We start from the raw sequence: 15691 nt of genomic DNA, 5'->3' as shown, positions 1-15691 counted from the left end.
AGGGCCACTAAAATGGAAGAGGTGACCTACAGAGTTTCAGCACTTAAACAGTCAGGAGAAGAGACAACAGACATCTTTCCTAGACATCATGAAGCCATAGAAACAGATATTGTCCTATAGATCCTGTACATGTAGTTGATTGAATTTTCACTGGAATTTGTCTCTCTGCCGCTCTTTCGGCAGTTTCTTGCCTTTTTGTGCACTACATGTAAGTCAAGTGAATGAAATCAATGACCATGGTGATAGGATGAGGAGAAAGAGCACTGAGTAGTATTCTCAAGAGTATTAGGCAACACGTACCATTAAACATGAAAGTTCAGTAACGTGCTTTTTTCCCTATACAACTTTTTTTTCTCCGTCTACAACTCCACGTTAATGTTTGTGCAAGGTCTGTGGATCAGGATATGCGGATGGAAAAAGTGTCAGATCCAAAACATAGATTAGGCAGGTTGATGGGAGAAAAAAAGATTTTTTTAATGAAAGCTGAGGTTTTGGAGGAAAGGACAGCCTTAGCAAGATGTGAGAAGAATGTAAGCACAGTGAGGTAGAGAGGGGAGAAAGAGGAAAAGGGAAGGGTAGCCTTATTCCTAGCCCAGGTATAATATTTTTTCATCCTGTAAGAGCTTCGAAGAAACAATGATGATGGGCACGCTCCAGACAGCAATAAAGGAATCAGTCATATAATAAAAGTAAATAAATTTTGTGTGGAAAATTCAACTGTGACACTACTCAGTGGATGCTGTCAGCTCCCACACAGACCACAGAGAGGACTGGCCCTGCAAAGAGATGGATGCAGAGTGACAGAACCCTGTCCCTGCCAGATGATCACACAGGAGTAGTCTGTGAATTCATGTTAGCACAGGAATGTACTTGGAAAGAGGTCTGGCCACTCAACTCCATGCCAATCTATTTAAAAAGGCAATCAGTGGCCTGTTTTTTCTTACCCTCGTTGTTGCTTGTGTTTTCTTTTCATGTCTGAGGTGTTTATTAGGTTTGAGGGCTGTACAAATGAAAACAGACAAACAGCCATCAGTTGGCAGCAGGGTTGTTTAAGCAAGCAGAGGCTATTTTGGAGATCCACCATTCTGTCTTTCACCGCTGCTTGGAACACAGACGTGCAGAAGCTAAATTGCATGCTCCAATTTTAACCTGTCCTCTTGGTCCCAGAGGGGATGGTGCCTGGGGGTTGTTTGCACAGGTGAAACACTGAAGCTTTGGCGAGCTGCAGAAGGGCTAACGGTTATTGTCCCACCCTCTGACCACAGAGAAGAGCACCAGCAGGAGGTGCTCTGCAAATTTCAGATTTCTGTTTCTAGAATAAGTGTTGGGGTATCACTAAGCTCTGTGGATCGTAAAGGGAACCCATCATGGAGGTAAACTGCTCTGATCTTCTTGAGGGTTAGTGGAACCTCCTCAAGGGATAGGAGAGAAGGAAGGTTTTCAAGCTTTGGTGTAATCCTCAGAGCAAGATGGTATCACAGAATCATAGATTCATAGAATCACCAGGTTGGAAAGGACCCACTGGATCATTGAGTCCAGCCATTCCTAACAATCCCTAAACCATGCCCCCCAGCACCCCATCCACCCGTCCCTTAAACACCTCCAGGGAAGGTGACTCAACCACCTCCCTGGGCAGCCTGTTCCAGTGCCCAATGACCCTTTCTGTGAAAAATTTTTTCCTGATGTCCAGCCTGAACCTCCCCTGGTGGAGCTTCAGGCCATTCCCCCTTCTCCTGTCCCCTGTCACTAGGAAGAAGAGGCCAGCTCCCTCTTCTCCACAACCTCCTTTCAGGCAGTTGTAGAGACCAATAAGGTCTCCCCTCAGCCTCCTCTTCTCCAGCCTAAACAACCCCAGCTCTCTCAGCCGCTCCTCGTAAGACTTGTTCTCCAACCCCCTCACCAGCTTCGTTGCTCTTCTCTGGACAAACTCCAGAGCCTCAACATCCTTCTTGTGGTGAGGGGCCCAGAACTGAACACAGTACTCAAGGTGTGGTCTCACCAGTGCTGAGTACAGAGGGAGAATCATCTCCCTGGACCTGCTGGTCACTCCGTTTCTGATACAAGCCAAGATGCCATTGGCCTTCTTGGCCACCTGGGCACACTGCTGGCTCATGTTCAGTCACCGTCAACCAACACCCCCAGGTCCTTCTCCTCCAGGCAGCTTTCTAGCCAGACTTCTCCTAGTCTGTAGCACTGCATAGGGTTGTTGTGCCCCAAGAGCAGGACCTGGCATTTGGCCTTGTTAAACCTCCTGCCATTGGCCTCAGCCCAGCGGTCCAGCCTGTTCAGATCCCTTTGCAGAGCCTCCCTACCCTCCATCAGATCAACGCTTCCACCCAGCTTAGTGTGAACATCAGAAATACCCATCCCTTTTTCTCCTGATTACACTACAACATCTCAGTCTTCTGAAGTTTGCACAAGTTTGCTCTGCTCCAGTAATTGCCTGGACAGTGGAAGAAAGACAGGAGGATTCAAAGGAGAACACAACTTTGCTTCAGGTTTCTTCCTTCAGTCCCTAAATGCAGTGCAGGGAGTAGCTGTGCCCACACCACCAGTGCATCTGTGGGCAAGCAAAGGGAGACAGAGGCAAAGATTTGCTATACTGTCACACCTTAGACGTCTCCACCTGTAGGATCTTGAGCAAACTCCCTTGGTCCTCCTTGCTTTGATTTCCTCTCCAAATTTTCAGGTGTTTTCCTAACTCAAGCTGTGAACTCAGGCAGCCTACAGTTCACCACAATTTGGCCCAAAAGTATTTTGAGCCTGAACGACCTTTAATGCAAGAATGATGTTTCCAATATTTCTGAGGGGGTGTCACTGTCTGCAGCAGGGGACATCTATGAGACTATGGGATGCACAGCAGTAACTCCTACGGCAACATCTTGCATGCCTGGAAGTCCCTGTTTGTGTAGTGCTACACAAGGAGAAGGAGCACGAGGACAACTGAAAAGTTCTGTGTTCCCTTCTTGCTGAGCTGTGCCACTTGGCCCATACAGAGCATTTGCCCAAACCCCACATAGGACATGCCTTCCTCTTCTTGTTTATGGACAACCACTTCTCCCTATCCATATGGTGTTTGCTTGCTGGATCTCATTGGGTTTCTTGGAGGGGGTTGTGGGTTTTTTTGAGCAGGGGAAGCTTAAAACATGTTCAGTCAGGAAAATGATGAAGTGAGAGGGAAACAGAAGACTGATAGGGTCATAGAGAAGAGACATTTCTCATGGTTCAAAGCTCAGCTCAGTGTGGCAGGAGATAAGAAAGTGAGTTGGTGCTCTGAGGTTTTGTAGGCTGATAGTCCTTTGATGTACAAAGAATCAGGATGGCTGTATGGGGGGAGCCAGTTTTGTGGTATGATCTCAGCTCCAGGCTCATCCTCAAATCTGTCCCAGCTTGTTGAGGAACCACTGTTGGTGTCACTTCTGCAGCACACCTCCTGGTTGAGAGAGACTGACCGAAGGAGCACTTTGCCTGAAGGATACAATAGAATCGTAGAATGGTTTGTGTTGGAAGGAACCTTAAAGATCATCCAGTTCCAACCCCCCCGCCATGGGCAGGGACACCTCCCACTGGATAAGGTTGCTCAAAACCTCATCCAGCCTGGTCTTGAACACCTCCAGAGATGGGGCATTCATGACTTCTTTGGGCAACCTGGATCAGGGCCTCACCACCTGTGCAGGAAAAAAAGTTCTTCCTGAATCTCATCTAAATCTCTCCTCTTTCAGCTTAAAACTACTACCCCTCATCCAGTCGCTACACTCCTTTATACAAAGCCTCTCCACGGCTTTCCTATAGCTCCTTTTAAGTACAGGAACCTGCTCTAAGGTCTTGCCATCTTACTTGAGCCTTCTCTTCTCAACCTGCCCTCATATGAGAGGTGCTCCAGCTCTCAGATCAACTCAGGGCCTCCTCTGGACTCGTTCTAACTGGTCATGTCTTTCCTGTGCTGAGGACTTCAGAACTGAATGTAGTCCTCCAGGTGAAGTATTACGATAGCGGTGTATGGGCAGAGACATCCCACCAGATCAGGCTGACCAAGGCCCCATTCAACCTGGCCTTGAACACCTCCAGGGATGGGGCAGCCACAGTTTCCCTGGGCAACCTGTGCCAGGTCCTCACCACTCTCACGATGAAGAAATTCTTCCTAATGTCTAGATATGCTAAGCTACTGGAGACAAGCATGAGGTGTGTGCTTCTTGTGGTGTGTGTCTGTGCAGCCCTGGATGGGCACAGCAATGTGAAACCCAAGAAGAGATTCATGCAATCTCCTTCCAACCCCCCTGAAGCAGCAGGGCTTTGATTGGAGACATCTCTTGTATCCCAGGCCACGCCAGGTAGAAAACCTTTGAATTCACCTTTATGCGACACTGTTTTTAAGAGAGTCACTATGCTGTGCGTAACCACAGAGTAAGGAGAAAGTTTACCCAGCCTAGAAGGGGAGGGAAGGCCCCGTGATGGATCTGAAGAGTGGGTACTGTTCCTTCCCAGTGCTATTTGTGGAATGCCTTGGAAGCACCCTGGATTGTTCTAAAATAGTTTGCAGGCCTTGACTTACCTGTGTTGTAAGAAGAAGCGGGTGGTTTGAGGCGAGCGGGGAGAAAGGAAGGCAGCTTGTGCTGAGGTGGAAGGTGCACACAGTCCTCTTTATTCCCTGAAAATTAAATAAGGAGAAAAGATACACAAGGCTGATGTTGGAGAAGTATGTGTGAATTGGTGCCTCTGCTCCACAGGGAGGACACCTGGATGAGAGGTCATCTGGTGCCGAGGTGTTGCAGAAAGACCATCAGTGACTCCTGGAATGGGGTGAAAGATGTAGAGGTTCTGCTCCCTGTCCCTAAAAGGCTTGCAAGAGAAAGAAGAGGCAGGGCAAGAAGTGATGGATAAGAGCGCTTGTTTTGGGGGTTGGGTTTGAGGGGTGTGTGCTGACACAGCAGCAAAGCAGTGTGAGTGCATGGGATTTTTCACAGAGAGCCCTGGGGATGAACACCCCAGCAACAACAAAATGGTGCAACAGGTTTACAGATGAATTTTAAGAGGAAAAAAATCTCCAGTTCAGATTAAGAATTCGTTTTATTTACCTTTCTGTGATACTATTTTAATGGAATCACTCTGCTGGTTAACAGGGTAACTTACTAAGTCATTACATAGAGACAATGTGTTTGCTGCAGGCTAGGGCTGTCCTGCATCTTTCTGGGTTAAGTTAGTGATGTCACCCAAAAATTCAGGTTTCAGTGTCCACTGCCCATCACTTGATACTATAGCTGCACCTAGCATCAAGTGAGGATTAAAGCTAAAATGTTTACCTACAACTCCACATCCCTCATCTGTCACCAGTACTGGAGAAGCAGCAGCCTGATGGATTTGTTAAATGCATTGGCTGCGTTGGCTTTGTCTCCTTATGCCTCTTGGCAAAACTTTGAACCACTCGCTACTGGTTCATTTGTCCAGGTCAGTGGTGCTCCATCTAATTTAGGCATCAAGTCACACCTGACCTTGTTTCATGGCTCCAGGGCTCTTTGCAGTCAGCTGTAGGACAAAGTCTGTCCCCCTCAAGTGGTCCATTAGCTCAGGTGAGACTCCGAGTGCTTCTAAGGGAATTTTTTAGCAGAGTAACACATAAAGGGAGGAAGGTCTTCATAACAAGAAGTATCAATTACTCTCCTTTGGATCTGGTGTACACAAAAACTATTTCATATGTGAAAATGGCACAAAATATAATAATAATTTGATCAGCAAGGGAGACACGCATCTCAATTAGTCAGATTGAACTAGTGCTTCTGTTCCTCTCCTACGAGTCTAGATTATGAAGTAAAGGTCTTTGCAAAGAGGCAATAATTGCCTATATAAGTAAAAGGACTTAAGGATGCAGCAATATCTGAGCATAAATTCTTGTGTAGGAATGAGTCCAGCCTATGGCGTATGTGATCTTTAACTGGTGACAGGACATCAGGTATGTTTTAATAACCATGCATGACTGCTCCTTGCTTTTATTTCTCCTGTGAAAATCAAGACCTCATGGGAAGGAGGAGGTAATGGAGTCAGACTTAGAAGTGTCTCAGCTCCAGGCTGAATCCAGATGGCAGAGAGCACAACCCATGAATACCACTGTGCTTGGAGAGCTCTTCTCAAGCTGTACTTAAGCTCATTTAGTCAGGGAGAAAGGCTGGTAGATCATGTTCTAAACCACACAGTAAAAAGTAATTCTATGGGCTAAGCAGCTGCCCTGTGCATACTTTCCACCTTAGTTAGCAACGCAACTCCTGTGAACTCTCTGCCCCATCTGGGCTTATCTTTATTGAATCATGAATGGTAGATAATGCCAATCCTCTCATAATTTCATGGAGAACAGAAAAGCTGAGACAGTTAGGAAAAAAATATTAACATTAAGAAAAATAATATAATTAATAATTATAACGATTATAATATTTCTCAAGATCATCAAGTTATGTCTACACTGCAGAAGGCATCAAGTCCAAGCTAAGAAATGTGGAACAGATCAGATGCTTGGTCAAGATTAGGTCTACCTATTGGGGACTGATTGTGTGCAAACTCTACAGCATTTGCCTTTCAGGTCCTCATATCGTGATCCTAGGACAAAGTTATTGGGTTTTTATGACAACCGTCATAGCCCTCTGGAGAATTGTATTTCTGGCACGATTGTGAGTGTGTGCACTGCATGGAGGTCCACATGGAGGTGTTTGAAGGTAAAAAACAATAATAAGGCTTCCTCTTAAAGTGACCTGCTGGAATCATGCCAAAACAGGCCCTGGAAATGAACTTGTATCCATGTGGTGTGGATGAATTTAAAACGAGAATTTGTATGAATTGAAGTGGTAAATTATTCAGCAGCATAAATCCATTCACCAGGACTAGGAAGCTATGAAATACCAGCCATGGAGACACCTACAGTCATTCTGACCTTCCTGCTTCTCAGGCAGCTGTGCCTGTGTTGGTAATGGTAAATTAAATGTTCTTGGAAATGTTGTCTTGTCTGGAGGCCAACGGGCACAGAGCAGCACGTGCATACCATGAAGTTCCACTACCTTCCACAGCAGGATGGCCACATCCCAAATGCCTGTGGGGAATGGTTTCTGGCCCTGCTAACCCCAGACCTTGCCCAGGAACTGTCTAGGAGGCTGCTGGTAGAGAGCTGAAAGTCAGTGCTCAGCATTGTTCCCAGTTTTATCCTCCAGCACAGATATAGCTGGTGTCACTGGGGACAAGCACATACACCTGCCCTTGCTTTTGTGTCAAATGGCCCTGGAATACACGCATGGAGTGTACCATGTGAGTATTCTCAAAGGTGATCTGGGGAGAATGTTACAAATTCTCTCCCGGGGTAAAATTCATCCTTGGACTTCTTTTCCACTGCTTTGTGAATAAGTTTTAAAAATAGGTCAAAAAGTAACTTTAGGTAGTGGAGAGAAGTTAATGGTCATTTTTGCATCAGAAACAGAGGTGTTTAGTGTTCCTGCAGCTCTCTGGCTTGTGTTTGGGATCAATCAATTAATTAATCAGGCATTAACCTGGATCATGGCTCCTATTGTCCACAACACTGACAGAATATTAGAGAATATTTGCTGTTGCCCCACGGATCAGCCCTCCAGCCACGCTTCTGCCCCTCACATGTCCTGCTCTCCCCTGCTCACAAGCAAGAGAGAAATTCTGCTGCCTGTGCAGAGGGAGGAATGCAGGAGATGCCTTCTTTATAAAATGAAAGATGCAGCTTCAACAGTTTGTTTAGGAATACGTGGCAATGGGGCTGAAATAAATGTTATTTTGAATATATGGAGAGCTTCACAGAACCTTCATTCACTCCCTTTGACTGGATTGCATAAAGGGCTACTGAGCAGATAAACTTTTAATGAATGTGAATTCCTCTCGTAATTACATTACAGGAAATTAAAAAAGACACATTCCATGGCCTGGTGAGGGGAAAAAAAAAAAGGTGATATTTGTCCCCCCCAAAAGAGGTCAGGTTTCCAGTCTGTTTAGTCCTGGATTTTAATCTTTTTCCTCCAGTCTGCAGAGGGGACACACGTAGATGCCTCTGTTTGCCTGGAGCTCAGGAGACAGGTCTGTTCTCTGATGGACAGAAGCAACTCTCACAGACATGATGGAGTACGTTTCCCAGTGACTATATGTCAGGAAGGACTAACGTACATTTGGATAGTGCACCACTCTCCTTTGCATCTCATGCATGGAAACCATGGGCCATCCGTACCATGAGAAACCTGCAGTCCCAACAGAATAAGAGAGAATTTGTTAAGACCTTTATTCAAAACTAAGCTGATGACTGAAAATCAAATGAGTCCGCAAGGAAGGAGATGTGGTCTTTTAATAGGTTCTGTGTTCTATTGGAAAGGCATTCAGAGCTTGAAGGCACCTTCCTCAGCTGCAGATGATGATGCCATTTCCAGCATCACACGATTGAACAGTATGTCCTGGCAGCCAAGGGGGCAACTGTGTCCTAGGGTGCATCAAGCACGACATGGCTTTCCACTCAAGGAAGGTGATTGTCCTGCTCTACTCTGCACTGGTGCAGCCCCACATTGAGTACTGGGGCTCCCTACAGTTTGGGAGCCACGGGATAAAAAACATCTAAAGCTACTGGGGAGTGTCCAGAGGAGGGCCAAAAAGTTGATGAAGGGTTTGGAGGGGAAGCCATATGAGGAGCAACTGAAGTCACTTGGTCTGTTCAACGTGGAGAAGAGGAGACTGAGGGGAGACCTCATTGCGGTCTTCAGCTTCCTCACAAGAGGAGGAGGAGGAGCAGGCACTGATCTCTTCTCTCTGGTGACCAATGACAGGACCCGAGGGAAGACGTGCCAGGGAGTTTAGGTTGGATATTAGGAAAAGGTTCTTCCCCCAGAGGATGGTGGAGCACTGGAACAGCTCCCCAAGGATGCAGTTATAGTGCCAAGCCTGACAGTATTACAGAAGCATTTGGTCAATGCCCTCAGGCACGTGGTTTGAACGTTGGGGTTTTCCAATGCAAGAAATGGAGTTGGACTCAATTATCCTTGTGTGTCCTTTACACCTCAGGATTCTGTGAAACATCTATGTGCAATGCTGGCTGCGCTACTGGATTCTTCCCTCTCCAGGTCTGAAATATAATATATCTAGTGCCAGGAGATAAGAAATCCTTCCTGTGTAGAACCAGCTTGGCCTGACCCAAACTTTGTGGTGTATGGCATCTTTCGGTGCCATCTGGTATGCTCTCTCTGACCCTTCAGGCATCCTTGTAGTTGCAAACATGACCACCTTCACCCAAACTGCATTCCTCACCTAATCCTTAGAGCTGCCTGTGAAAAAGAGTAGATTTCTATAAATATAGTGATCTGAAAAGCCACCAGATTATTCTGACTGGGAGAAGGGTGTCTGTTCTCCGCTGCATGCAACACAATTCAAGCCTTGTTAATATATGTGAGGAGGGGGGGAAAGAGAGAAAGAGAGCAGGGAAAAAAGGTCTCCTTTGTAAAAAACATGTTTGTGAAAGGGGGAAGTGGCTGTCAGGGAGGTGTCAAAAGCTCTAGAAGACTGAGTTTATTCTAGACTCTCCTGAGGTTAGATTTAATCAGCTCAAAACTCATAGTTTCACTCTTAATATGATATTAATTTGCTCTGCTTGCTGAAAGATGCCTTGATATTCCATGGGAAGTTGTCCTTTTCCCATACCCAAGACCAAGGACTAATCTCATCTCTCCAATGCATTCCAGGGTGTTTGAATACAGAGGCAGAGCCATAAGACATGGCTGGAAGGGAGGGTCTGATTTTGATAGGACCATATGTACTGTTGCTATCTATGAAAGTGGATGCTTGAAAAATATACCACTTCAAAGATGTTTGTGCTTTGTCTGAAGAGATGTAGAAACATTTAACTACAAGGCTGGAGTCTCTTTAGTTACATTCCTTCTTTTCCTGTTGCCATTAATAGATTTTCACAGGTGGATTTCTGGTACTATAATCAAACAGCATTGGTTTTTTTTGCATGCATCCTCCTCAAAGTCATCAAGTGAATCAAAATACTAGAAGTCCCACCTGAAAGGCGGTTTTCTTATACAACCTCCACAGCACTTGTTCCAAATGTGTTATTAAAGCCTCGAGTCTGGGTTGGCAATGGGACCAGGTCTTTCCAATACTATGTTCACACTGCAGGCTGCTGAAACTGCCAGCTACCTGCCAAGCAATATACCAAGATGACATGCCCACTAAAGGATTCACTGAACATCTGATAGTCCTGGTGAGAACACCCTAGAAAAGTTGCTTTTTCTTCTGGGAGAAGTTACCTTGCCGGTTACAAGTGGAGTTCCTCAGGGCTCAGTATTGGGTCCGGCTCTGTTCAATGTCTTTATCAAGGATGGCATTGATTGCACCCTTAGCAAGTTTGCAGATGACACTAAGCTGGGTGGAAGCGTGGATCTGATGGAGGGTAGGGAGGCTCTGCAAAGGGATCTGAACAGGCTGGACTGCTGGGCTGAGACCAATGACAGGAGGTTTAACAAGGCCTAATGCTGGGTCCTGCACTTGGGGCACAACCCTATGCAGTTCTACAGACTAGGAGAAGTCTGGCTAGAAAGCTGCCTAGAGAAGAAGGACCTGGCGGTGTTGGTTGACAGCTGACTGAACATGAGCCAGCAGTGTGCCCAGATGGCCAAGAAGGCCAATGGCATCTTGGCTTGTATCAGAAATGGGGTCACCAGCAGGTCCAGGGAGGTGATTCTCCCTCTGTACTCGGCACTGGTGAGACCGCACATAGAGTACTGTGTTCAGTTCTGGGCCCCTCACCACAAGAAGGATGTTGAGGCTCTGGAGTTTGTCCAGAGAAGAGCAATGAAGCTGGTGAGGGAGCTGGAGAACAAGTCGTATGAGGAGCGGCTGAGAGAGCTGGGGTTGTTTAGCCTGGAGAAGAGGAGGCTGAGGGGAGACCTTATTGGTCTCTACAACTACCTGAAAGGAGGTTGTGGAGAGAAGGGAGCTGGGCTCTTCTCCCAAGTGACAGGGGACAGGACAAGGGAGAATGGCCTCAAGCTCCACCAGGGGAGGTTCAGGCTGGATATCAGAAAAATTTTTTCACAGAAAGAGTCATTGGGCACTGGAACAGACTGCCCAGGGAGGTGCTTGAGTCACCTTCCCTGGAGGTGTTTAAAGAACGGGTGGATGAAGTGCTTAGGGGCATGGTTTAGGGATTGTTAGGAATGGTTGGACTCAATGATCCAGTGGATCCTTTCCACCTGGTGATTCTATGTTTCTATGATTCTCTGATCTTTAAGGTCTCTTCCAACCCAAACCATTCTATGATACATGTTCTATTTTCAGGGCTCTATAAATCTCATTCATTTAAGAAGGGGGAAAACATATCTTCTGTGATCCTTACTTTTTTTTCACATCCTACAGAAAGCCACAACTCTCAAAGATTTGTTGGGTGAGCAAAATTACTGTCCCCCAGCTGGTCAAGTACAAAGTTCAGCTTAATTGGTTATAGGAATATTGCCAGAACTTCCTGTAGTAGGTGATGCAATGGGAGAATTCCCACCTTACCATGAACTCTGGTAGCTGTGCTCCTTCTCCTTTGATGACCATAATGTTGGTTGCAAGTAGGAAACAAACCCCTGAATGCAACAAAAGCCACTCTGGCAGAAGTAACAGTCCTATACCCCAAGTTCGGTCCAGTCACTAGAAGGACACCATCCTATTTAATCAAAGATTGCACCCCAACTCTGTAACACCACTGTGAAAACCCTGGGAAAGATAATTTCAAAGAAGGTTAGTTAGATGGATTAATTTTTCAGTTTGGGGATATTATAACTTTATAAGCTAGGACATAACTCATAAGGATTTCCTGCAGTGCTTGGTAAGTTAAAATGTGGGCATAGGAACAAATTCTACTGTTAAGTAATATTATAATTTTATGTCCTGCGTGTTATTTAAATATTTAGTAGAGCTGCATAAATAAGTGGTGGGTTTTGGTTCACTGAATGAATAATTAATTAGTGAATAAATAAAAGATCAGTTAAGGATTGGGGGAAAAAAACGACCTTTTTAGTGGTATTTCTTAGTACAGTAAGAAAAAAAAAATCTTGAACATTTTGGAGTTCTAGGAATCATTTTGTTCCAACATGGGAAATTCCAAGTGATATCTTAATCCTTGAAAATTTTGGACTGGTTAAAGGGAGTAGACACTGTTTGTCCTTCTACTCTTTGCACTTTGAGCAATCTGTAATTTAAGGAGGAGTATACCTACCAGATGTACAAATCCCAGCTGCTCAGCATGGATATGAAGGGTCCAGATCGAACCACTTCATTCTATTCATGTTGTGATCTATTACCTTCTCCAAAATAAAAGAGTCATCTCCGTCACCCATGTGGTCTCAGAAGCTCATTAAAGACATGCATTTAAGATGCTGTAATAAGACTGTGTTGAAGAAACATGACTCGAAGAGAGTATGAACGTATCTACTATTTCAGATGGAGAAGACCTATGACATCATCAAGTCCAACCATACGTATCCACCACTAAACCAGACAGCCAAAAAATGGGAGTCCCTTGGGGTTTTGGATCAAATCTTTGTGCAGGTGGTTTGAATGATGCTGCTAGGGACTCCTCAGGCTGTGGGTGATTTGTTGCAGGATGTGGTGCAGCCTTAGGTCATAGGTGGTCTGTAGGCTCATTTGTGTGTGATCTGAACGTCTTCTGGTCATCGTTGTTGGAATGCAGGGCCCTGCTATATCACACCCTACTTCTTCAAGGTGCGAAGTCATGGACTCATCCATTGCTCCATGGAAACCCTAGAGCAGACATAGATGATGGGAAGATTAGAAGAGCTGCAGACCAGCTTGGATAATTAACAGAACAGGAACTCATCTATAATGATTCTCTCCAGATGTGCAAGATGCTGTGTGGGAGATGGGTGATAACACTGACTTTCACGTTCAGCACGTGTACGGTGATGCTAATGGGACAGAAGACAGTGCAGGCAGTGAAGGGACTGAGCCACCCACTTCATGGCCTTAGCACCTGGGCTAGATGCAAACCTAGATGCATATTAACAAGCCATTTTGTTTTCAGCACATTTGCTAAAGTTTAGCTGCAAGTCGAGCTTCGGTGCAACTCTGAGAGGAGGTAATGGAGAAAAGGCCCCGTGGTTCCTGAATGAGGGAAAGGGAGAAACAAGAATTAAAAATGGAAGAGACTTTCTTCTTCCTCCCATCACTGCCATGATGGGGACAGCCACAGACTACTTTGAAGTCGTGTCCTTCAGGCTCTTTGCCATCCTTTGTGTTCAGCCCTTCCAACAAAAGCACAGTCTCTTGGTGGCAAGAGATTTGGCCAAGGAGCAGAAGGCAGGCTTTTTACATTAGGGAAAGGGCTGTGAACAATTTTGGCTTTATCACCACAAAAGGGACTGTAAATCCCTCAGAGTTATGGATTCTGGTCCTGCAACTTGATACTCCAAACCCAGTCATTTAAGTCAGGATAAATCTTTTCATTATTATTATTATATGGTTTGTTGTTTTATTTTAAAAGAGGGAGAGGGAAGGGAGAGAGAAATTTGCTTTAACATGGCTTGAAGAGAACATTTGCAGCCAAAGAGTTTTATTATACATACTCCTTTGCCTAACTGCAAGGATATAAAAGGACCAGAAGGCTCAGACCAGATTTCTCCATTAAGAGATTGAGCTTATTCCATTTCTTGGCACTGCTTAGAAAGTCAATATTTTCTTTCTTCTTTCCTGGCTGAATTTGGTGGAGCAGAGGGTGTAATTCCCAGATCCATTTTGGGATCCAGGCAGTCAGGCTGACAGGCATTTCACCCTACAAAAACATACCCTGCACAGTTTTGGTCCTGGCTGTTCCCAGCTGTTTCATGCTCATTCATTCAATTACTACAGTCTGTAGGTTATGAGTTTGTGGACTTGTTCCTTCTCTGGGACCCAAGGGTTGTCTACTGCTGCAAAGCCTGCTTTGCCATCTGCTTCCCTGGTATTTCAGGATTTGGAGGAGGCAAGAGGCCATGCAATCATGGGTGCTCTCTCAAGGAGTCCTACAAGAAAGCAAAGTCCTCAGCTGCCCTATATACATACGTATTTCTCACATGCTTTAGTGCGGAGGAACATTCATCCTGCACATGGACACCAGAAAGCTGGGAAACCTACTTTGTTTTTAAACAAATACCAGTGGTAGATTGCCTTTACAATGCCTTTATAGTGCCAAATAATCTCTTAAAAGCATCTCTGCTGATTGACATTGGTACCAGCTTCAGCATCCACTGGAGCATCGTTGTTTTGCAGAACGAGGTGCTGTGACACATATGGAGCCACATTCCACCTGCACCCTGGCATCTTTTTGAACTAGCTCTTGACAACCAACATGCTGGCACGGAAAGTCTCCTGCTGTCTTAGCCCCTCAGTGAGGGATTTTCCTTCTGAAAAAATCTGTGCTCCATCTGTGAATGCATCATTTGGATCACCAGGTTAAAAATCTCTAACTGACTCACTATATCATGAGGTTGCCCCTTAATCATCACAAATATAGAAACAGACCTATAAAGAGTTCTTTGAATATGTAGATAACAAATCATAAATGAACATAAATATGTAAGCTGGTCATGCTCACTTGCAGCCAAGAAAACCAAACTGTATCCTTCGTATTGTAGTGCAAAGGAGGTCATTCTGCCCCTCTACTCTGCTCTTCTGAGACCTCATCTGGAGTCCTGTGTTCAGTTCTGGAGTCCTCAGCACAGGAAGGACATGGATCTGTTGGAGTGAGTCTCAAGAAGGGCCACGAAGGTGATCAGAGGGCTGACGCGCCTCCCATGTGAGAACAAGCTGACAGAGTTGGAGTTGTTTAGCTTGGGGAAGAGAAGGCTCTGGGAGGACCTTACAGTAGTTTCCAGGAGTGAATGAGGGCCTGCAGGAAAGGTGGGGTGGGGCTCTTTCTCAGGGAGTGGATGGATAGGATGAGGGGGAATGGTTTTAAGCTGAAAGAGGGGAGATTTAGAATAGATCTTAGGGAGACAGTTTTTACTGTAAGGGTGGTGAGGTATTGGTACAGGTTGCCCAGAACAGTATGGGATGCCCCATACCTGGAGGTGATCAAGGCAAAGTTAGATGAGGCTTTAAGCAACTTGATCCAGAGGAAGATGTCCATGCCCATGGCAGGAGGCTTGGAACTGGATGATCTCTAAGGTCCCTTGTCACCCAAACCATTGCATGAGTCTATGATTTGATGATTCTATGTTATGATCCTTATTATCTATGTAAGCATTCCTGTGATTTTTATATATATATTTATTCATTTGTTTACTAGTTAACAACTTATTCAGTCTGGTTTTGAATTATGAACTCAGCCTCCCTAATTTTTACATGTACACAAATGAGTATAGTGGGATTTTTCCCCATTTATAAGATTCACTTCCTCTGCTATCACAACTGCACGCAAGCATTTCCTTGCTGATTCTGTTATGGTTGACTGGATGAGGGAAGCTAGCTAATTAAAATATTTAAATGAACCCAGAGTATTTTGACACAACTGGGTTAGGAACATCTATGCTGTCAGGATGAGGTCCTCACGTATGGCAACAGCTACATTATATGTCCAGGCTTCCCCCTTCTCACACATCTTCTATTCTACAAAGCAATATAACTCACTGCAGTCTTAATAACTTTCCAAGGTCAGATGCACTAACAAGAA

Source organism: Cuculus canorus, chromosome 2, assembly GCF_017976375.1.
Source record: "Cuculus canorus isolate bCucCan1 chromosome 2, bCucCan1.pri, whole genome shotgun sequence".
NCBI lineage: Eukaryota > Metazoa > Chordata > Aves > Cuculiformes > Cuculidae > Cuculus > Cuculus canorus.
The sequence above is the reverse complement of the archived record's forward strand: the minus strand, read 5'-3'. Positions refer to the sequence as shown.